Source organism: Chiloscyllium punctatum, chromosome 29 (assembly GCF_047496795.1).
Source record: "Chiloscyllium punctatum isolate Juve2018m chromosome 29, sChiPun1.3, whole genome shotgun sequence".
Lineage (NCBI taxonomy): Eukaryota > Metazoa > Chordata > Chondrichthyes > Orectolobiformes > Hemiscylliidae > Chiloscyllium > Chiloscyllium punctatum.
This window is the reverse complement of record NC_092767.1, coordinates 33,392,118-33,400,915: the sequence shown is the minus strand read 5'-3', so window position 1 is coordinate 33,400,915 and position 8,798 is coordinate 33,392,118. Positions and strand designations below refer to the sequence as shown.

Here is an 8,798-nt window from a genome sequence, read left to right as displayed (position 1 = left end):
CATATTCCAGACAATTTGCATTTTTCACCGTTTCTCTGAAGGTGAATGGAGATATTTATTTCCCAGTTGATGTGAAATTTGGTTCTACATTGAATTCGCTCGCAGTTTTCTGTTGTTGTTACCAAAAGGAGGGAAATTGCGATATGAAACTTGGTTACTTATCCCTAGTTTCCTTAATTTCTGTCCTGATGAGAGAGGCTGGTGATTGGTCCTCTCGATCCGGTGGAGACATCAGCCAAATTGTTAACCTCATCTAATCGAGACTGTAATTGATAATCTTCACTTTTCATGGTTCATTGTTAGTCAGTTCTGATTCGTGTTATTTGAGCACTTTCCTGGAAGTATTGGTGCTCTAAGGCGCCAGTACGTTGCAAGCACCATTTGGAATTGCCTCGCTGCAATTTGTGTGAGCAGCTCATGACCCAGACGACTCGCTCTGCCTCACAGACAGCATTCATGAGTCCGTGTGTCTGAAAATATGTTCTCTTTGTCAGTTCTGCTTCTGTTCATGAGTTGTCAGTTTTTGGTTTCGCTGGAGAAACACACACACAGACAAAGACCCACATGCACACATATATTTTTTGTGATTAATTTTTTTGGTACTTTCAGGGTTACATTGCACTTTACTCAGAAACCACATACATTCATGTAGAACTCTGAGCTCAAAAACTGCATTAAATTATGTAAAACTCTGTTATCTCACTTATTGGATTGGAATCAATATAAGCATAAGGTCATAGATACATAACTCAGGGGGGTAACACCTTCAACATATTGTCTCGCTATTACCATTGTTAACAGCTGTCCCGAGAATGCAACTTTTTATAAAAAGGGTTTTGTGATTTACACATGGAATACAGTGATAGTTTCACTTCTTTCAACAGTTGAAAGGCTTAACAGACAATCAATTCTTCAATGTATAATTTCAGTTACATCACACTGCAAATGTTTGCTATAAATTCTGTGTTACGATCGAGCCCTCCACAAACACCTGATGAAGGAGCATCGCTCCGAAAGCTAGTGTGCTTCCAATTAAACCTGTTGGACTATAATCTGGTGTTGTGTGATTTTTGACTTGGTACACCCCAGTCCAACACCGGCATCTCCGAAACACAATTTATTCCCGACAGCTTGCAAGTGTTCCCTTAGAAACTGCAGCTTTTGGAAACGTATTACTGGGACAAAGTCAATGCTCAATGTGATGGGGTGCACCGTCAATCCCAAATTACTCGAGAGATTGAGATTTTGAGTTACTCCGCAGAACTCTGGATGTCCTCAGTAGAGGGGTAGAGGCATGATGCCATGAGGCAAGGATTTAGAAGTAGTGACATTGAAGAAGCAGCGAAGTATTTTCGAATGGGAAACGTGAAAACCTTGGAGGGGTAATTGCGGTGATAGCTTTCGCTTATATTTGCTGCCATTGTCCTTCCAGACAGATGCTGATCGATCACTGAATTGTTCTGGCAGGATCCGTGTGTGTGTTCTGGGTGCAACCAGGATTTAGTTTTCCTTCGGATAATTCCCAAGAAGAGAATTAAATCTTCATTTCCTGACTGGGAATGAAAGCCTGTTCTGGGCAATGCAAACTCAGACTCGTATGCAGAGATGTCCATTGATACTGCAGTAGCCTTTGGGACCTGTACAAACTCTAGTGCCTGCTCTTCACGTCATAATCGTCTTCGTCAGCAGTGTTTTTCTCTCCAAGTTTTCAAGTCGGTTCATATTATCACCCTTGGTTTCAATGTGAAGAAGGCAATGCTGTGATAATCTGCTGTTGTTCAGCAGATATACTGCAGCAAGTTAAGTAAAGACTGATGCTAACACGAGCTCGTTTTGAGCTGCGCTGATGTGTTGGCAGCAAGAAAGGCAACGTTCAACTCGCCTCATTCCGGATGACGGGCTCGAAATGCCCAGTGGTTTCTCGCTGAATTAGTTCAGGCTCTGGAATGTAAAAAACTTCAAGTATGAAAGTACAGTGAAAGGAAATGTTTCACAGAGTGGGGCATTCCAAGTGAAACAGTGACGGTGATTATGTTTGCTGATTTTACACCTTGTGAATGCTGTTTCCCAGATGTGGACGATTACATTACCTATAGACAAACTGTCACATCCAAACCTGGTCTTTGGGTCAGTGACAGAATTGGTAACACGCCTGATGTCGAATTAGGGGATTGTCGGTTCGCATTTAAAATCACGAGGATGCAGCGTGCTAGTCCATTCCTGTTGTCTGTCAGGAACGGAAGGGTTTGGGTTTTCGAATTGACAGTTTCTTTCGTCCAATTCAAATTCTAGCTCAGATCGACGTCTCTCATTCTCTGCAGAACTGGTTTTGGTTTAACCAAAAGCTGCCTTTTGGAGGTTGAACTTGCATGTTGGAGCGGACATCTGAAGTGAAGCACAAGGAGCTGGTCAAATCCTGAGAACTCTGCCCCTCTCGGGGAATCTGTCTGTGTGTCTCTTTCTGTGGGAGACACGACGTGGGTAATAACACAGTGTGACTATGTCAAACTTCAATCCCATTGTTGTGTCATCTAAGATCAAAGCGAGAACCTCACTGCCATTTGCACTGGAAACATCAGAACACATAAGGTTATGGATCAAAGCTGGAAACTGGGAATAGAATAGATGAATGTCTTTAAACCAGACTGCACCATGGGCCAAATGGGATTTTCCATTCTGCAAAACTTGGAGACGAGTAGAAACCAATCTGCAGTGAAACTGATCAGAAATGAAATGGAAAAGCGCAAGAGAATAAGCGCAAGAGCGTCTGTCTTCATTCCGTGTAATGTCGTAGTTAGGATTTGGAACTCGAACTGCAATAGTGTTGGTTCTATTCTCGGACAGGGAATGCATGTTTTATTGTGCAAATATATCGTGGTACCAGTATTTCTTACCACTGGTCCGAACCTGGTAATGCTTGGTTTTGTGCCAGGTTATCAAAAATCAAAAAGGTACAGGTTTTGGAAATATGAACTAAAAACGAGAATTGATAGAGAAACCCGCTACACCTGGCAACATCATTGGAGATAAACAGGGTTTTTTTTCTTAAGAAGGACAGGAAATAGGTTAGTTATAGATTTCTAGATTATACTGTTGGGAAAAGGATAAACTTCCCTGTCGAATCAGGATATTTATCAAAATCACTCTTGAGCTTACAAACATCGAATTTACAATCTTAAAAGGACTTAATCAGCTGTCATGCTACTTTCATTTTCCTGAGCTGGTGGAAGGCTATGTTTTATTGGCTACATTTCCTTTAGGTTCCGTTATTTAGCATCACGCCGAATGGAGAATTGCTTCTTTCAGTTTCTGCCTCAATATGTGTCTCTGTTTATCTATAATTGTTTTTGTAACCTCCTGGGCCTTTTCACATTCTCTGACTCTCTGGATCTCCATGTCCCTCATTTCCCATTTCTGCTCTTGAAAAGCCTGACATTCAAAGACAGTTTGAGATTCGAACTGCTGAGAGGCTTTCTGAGGTCAGGCTGGAGTCGGTCGAAGTAGTCTCTCATTCTCTGGATAATGCGTCTGTCACTTCGACCTGAGGCAAGGAGACATTTCTTCCTCAAAATCTAAAGACCCTTTCGAAGTTATAGTTGTATTCCTTATCCATCAGTAAAAGAAAGTAATTACATGATAGCTGAAGAAGAACACCGATGCATTTACTGTTGGTGTACAACGAATGAATGGTGACAGCAGAGGATGAGGGTGATCATGTCGTGGTGTCAGTGCCATTACCACAACATTTCCCGGGAATGCTGCAGTGTCTCCTGCCTCACCACATAATTTCCACAAAACTGGGAATGAAGGAATGAGAATAAGAGGATGAGAAGCAGAAGTGCTTGTGGAACTGCGGGAAGAATCTCCAGGTTAAAATAATAGTTAAAAAGAGCAACCTACACGACTGGATTTAAACCAGAAAAATGAAGCTGGAACGCGAAATCAGAATGCACAGCAATTCAAACCGGGCACTGAGTTTCTCGATCAGCAAAACAATACTTGCGAGAAATAACGAGCTTTCAATAGAATGAGCAGGCACCAGTGTGATGGGAGCTGCTTTGACCAGCTAAGCCATGGCGCCACGTTAAGAGCCAGATTTCTCGTCCATATGTGCAATGCCTGAACCACTTGATCACAGGAATTCGAAAACGTGTTTTCTGTATTAATGTTGCTCAGTATGAATGGCAATCAAACTCTGCTTGTGCAAAAACAGACGTTTCAATGCTGAGCATGCCCCACTAAAAAGGCACAGAAAAAGACAGTATCCTCTTGCATTGGCATCCAACAGATATTTTCGTCTGTTTCAACTGACAGAATAAAGAGGATGTGCTCATCTCCTCTCGCGTCCCATTAACCACGTTAATACACGTGCAGGGATTTTCAAACCAAGATGAACAGGCTCATTGTTGTGAATTGACAGCAGTGGTGTGTGAGTCATTGCGAACAGTGAGCAATAAATGCTGAACCAATAGCACTGACACTGAGCCTTACACCATCAGCTCCACACTCACATCTTGTGTCATGTCTCCTAGGCATCAGTGCATTTGACTTTAATTATTCTACCCTGCACCTCTCCTCAAGTTCTTCCCGACTGGTTGCAGTTTCGAACTAGGACATGCAATTATTAGAAATGCATTTCTGGGACATAGTTGCCTTTCAATGAGATAAGATTCACTGCCAATCCCTAATTATCCCAAAGATGTAGGGGACGAGTTACTTTTGTTAACTCCACAAATCCTTAGTATGGAGGTACTGACAAGAAACCGCGAGAGATGGAGTTCCTGGATTGCGGAAAGAAAACCGACCCCAAACTGCTAACGTAACTCACCCAGGGAAGAGCAGATGGACCCCACTCTGTCAATGTAACTCAACCAGGGAACAGAAGTCTGACATCACATGATCAATGTAACTCAACGAGGAAGTTATGACCTGAGCGCACTCTGTTCATGTAACTCACCCAGGGAAGAGTAGGCTGACGCCACTCTGTCAATGTTAGTCATCCAGGGAAGAGCAGACTGACCCAACACTTCATATGTAACTCACCCAGCAAAATGGCAGACTGACACCACTCAGAGAAGAACAGGCTCTACCCATTCTGTCTCTGTCACTCATCCAGGAAAGAGCAGGCTAATCTGATTCTGTCAATGAAACACAAGCAGGGAGACGAGCCTGATCCCACTCTGTCAAAGTAACTCACTCAGAGAAGAGAAGACTTATTCCATTCTGTCTATGTGAATCATCCAGCGAAGACAGTAATGAAACCATCCTTGCTGTTAAACTCAGACAGAGAAGAGCAGACTCTCACGATTCTGAGAAAGTAACACGCCCGTGGAGGAGCAGACTGACATCACTCTCTTAACGTAGCTCACCCAGGGAAGAACAGACTGTGTGCACTCTGTGATATTACTCACTTAGAAAGGAGCAGACTGACCCCATTCTGTTAATATGACTCTACCAGGGAAGAGCAGACGAAGCTCAATCTGTCAATGTGACTCAACCAGGGAAGTGCACTCTGACCTCACACGATCACTTTAACATAACTAGGAAATTGCAGACTGACGCCACTATGTCAATGCAACTCACCCAGGAAAGTGCAGACTGATCCCACACTGTCCAAATAACTCACTCCTTGAAAAGCAGACTGAAGCCACTCTGTCCATGTAACTCGCACAGGAAAGAGTAGACTGATGCCACTCTGTCAATGTAACTCACTGAGGGAAGAGCAAACTGACGCCACTCAGTCAGTGTTACTCACCGAGTGAAGGGCAGACTGACCCCACAATCTCAGTGTAACTCAGCAGACTGATCCCACACGATCAATATAAGTCATTCACTGAAGAGAGGTCTGACCCCACTTTACCAATGTAACTCGCCGGAGAAGAGCATACAGACGCCAGACTGTCAACATAAGTTATCGAGGGAAGAGAATACTGACCCCGCTCTTTCTGTTTCACTCAGGCAGGGAAGAGCAGACTATCACCACTCTATGAAAGAAATTCGCCCAGGGAAGGGCAGACTGACCCTACTGTATCTGCGTGACTGACACAGGTAAGAGCAACGAATCCAACTCTGTCAAGAATACCCTGACCCCTCTCTGTCCATGTAGCTCACCCAAGAAACAGCAGACTCACCCAACTCTGTCTATTTACGTTCACAAAAACCCTCTGAAGTACGTCCTATCCAGACACTCTCCACATCACTGTTTCTGTAACCGTGTGCGTTCAATGGCGAATCCAAATAACCTGCAAATGTTCAGAATGTGGCAGCAAACCAGAGCTACCACACAGAAATTGGGCGAATGTGCAAACTTCCATCAGGCAGTCACCTAAGCCTGGAATGAGAACCAAACCCGACAGCAGTCATGATTATAAAATGGCAGAACAGAAACCCAGCAAAAAGAATTGCGTCCCTGTTTGTTGCAACGATTCTGAGTATTAATTAAGCAACTGTCACTGTAGTTAATTTCCATTTTCATCACTGCCAACCTTCTTCAAAGCAGAGGACACACTTGCTTTTTTCAGACTTCTAATATTTAGCTTTCATCCCGCTTTTTACCTAATCATATTTCTGACGTTACAAACTACGTCATAACAGGTTGACAACTGCAGAATGAGCTTTGTTCCGTTCTCCACTGATGTTGAGAGTAGTAATACGGCATATTCGAGTAGGACTTGATGCGCTTGCGGGTGGTGTATTCGCGGCATTATGGCTTTTCTTTTCGTTTTTGGTCTTCTATTACGAGTTCATTGCGCAGACTTCTGAAGAAGACTTTTTGGAGGCGAAATGGTAACTGTGTTTTCTCTTGAAAGACAGACATAGCTTTATTTCTGTTCTCTTATAAATTGATCTTCTTCTGATCTTTGCAAGTGAAATAGGGTGCATTACTATTGCTCGGTTTTCGTTTCAAAATCAAGAGAAACATGAAGGAGACAATATCAAAGAACACAAAGTTCTGATTTGTTAAGATAATTTTTGCAGCAATTGTGGACATGAAGGTCAAATTAAGATAACGGTTCAAGAACATTTAGTCTGGAAGTAATATGTGACTTTAGTTCCAAATATATGTTTCCGTTCTTCCAGTACATCTTTTTGACTCCCAGAAAACATTGATTGTTTTCTGTATTCACTTTGTTTCGCGATATCTGTCTTCTGGTCGACCAGAGACAACTTCAATTTGCGTCTGCATTGAATAAGATTTCGCTCTTTCTTTCGAGAAGCAATCCTATGCATTATGTCACATTTATCATGCTGATGGCTAAGAAGTTCAAAATGAATTACGGTTTATGGATCGTGAGCAAGAATGAAGTGATCCACATGCGAACAGATGTCACCACGCCCTATTCCTACATCGGGCCTGAACGGTCCATTGGCAGAGTCTGCAGAAAGCAAATGTCTAAGGGAACTAGTCATTTGTTCAGTTTGATTTGATACCAATGGTAGTGCTGTGTTGGGGCAGAAATGTGTCAACATCTCTGACGTTAGAGTCAAAATTTAAGTCACATCTACTCCATGGAGTGTCCTCTCATATCGGAACATGCTGACATGAAAACATCTAGCACTGATAGCAAAGGTTTTTTCATTAAATTGGGAGTCTGTTTAACTGAGCAATTCAGACAGCCAAGACGAATAATTGGCACTTGGTTCTTCAAGCTGAGCTCTCCACACCAACTGCTCCAACGGAGGTCGTGGATAAGATCCCCATCTATTATTTTGGTCAATTTTAGTCTCAGCAACAACCTATTGTTCTGAACAATGCTACACCACAAACAGAGGGCTAAGTCTGATTTTCATCGTTAATTTTCAATTTCAGTTCATAATGCACAGTTTCTTACGAATGTGGACAGCAGAAGACTGTTAACATTCCATTTCTCATATTTCCAGAAAATTCTACTCCGCTGATATCGCCTTGCCTTATCACACCTCAAGCCAGGAACCTGGAGCAGTCGAGTTCCTTTCCACACATGGAGTTGTTTGTTCTAATTCCTTGACTGCTGATATAATAGATAATTGCCCTTGAGAGTCAGCTGTAAATTAAGTTGAACTTTCTCAGCTTGACTTTCAACTGATCCTAAAAAAAACTCATCACCTGCAGGTAAATGTATTGCATTGTTCTTGTTTTGCTTAAGTTCACCCCCCCCCCACCCCCCGCCTCCCGAACATCCAAATTTCACGATAGTTCGACAAATGTTTGGAAACTGATTCGTGTTGGAAGTTGATGGCTTTTTGTGTCTCGACATATAATTTATTCAATTAGACATCTTGAAGTTACATCGGATTCTTCACAGTTGAAAATTTACTTTCGATTGAATGCAAAGCTCAAGCTCCACGAAATCCAAATTCTGCAAATGAATTAATGACTTTTAAAAGAGTCAACGCTGCGAGCAGGACTCGAACCTGCGCAGAAAGACCCCATTAGATTTTAAATCCAACGCCTTAACCTCTCGGCCATCACAGCTGCATTCACATTGTCAATTTTCATAGTAAAAGAACTGAATTCATGAAATACGTAATTTGTTTGAAGAACAAATTGTCAAGACCCAAAGATTTCGCCAAATCCTTTGCAGAGACCCAGACGAACGTTACCTGAGCAGATTGACAGGCTTTCACCGCAAACTAGATGCTGACACAGCTGAAGTTGTGGGAATGATTCTTCATTGAATTATAGAGTCACGGATGTACACCACACGAAGTGAAGATCATTGTCTCACTGCGTCCGATCGATTTTGACTCAATTGCTCGTCATCTGGTGCCAAAGTATATATGCTGTTGTGTTTTAATATTCATCGAAATATGGTATT

At 42.4% G+C, this 8,798-nt stretch overlaps 1 non-coding gene across 1 annotated transcript; it reads right to left on the bottom strand.

Annotated features, from left to right (window-relative positions):
- Positions 1 to 8,373: 8,373 nt before the first annotated feature.
- On the bottom strand, positions 8,374 to 8,455 carry trnal-uaa (transfer RNA leucine (anticodon UAA)). Its single transcript has one exon. It is a non-coding gene; the product is annotated as a tRNA-Leu (tRNA).
- Between the last annotated feature and the right edge of the window lie 343 nt (positions 8,456 to 8,798).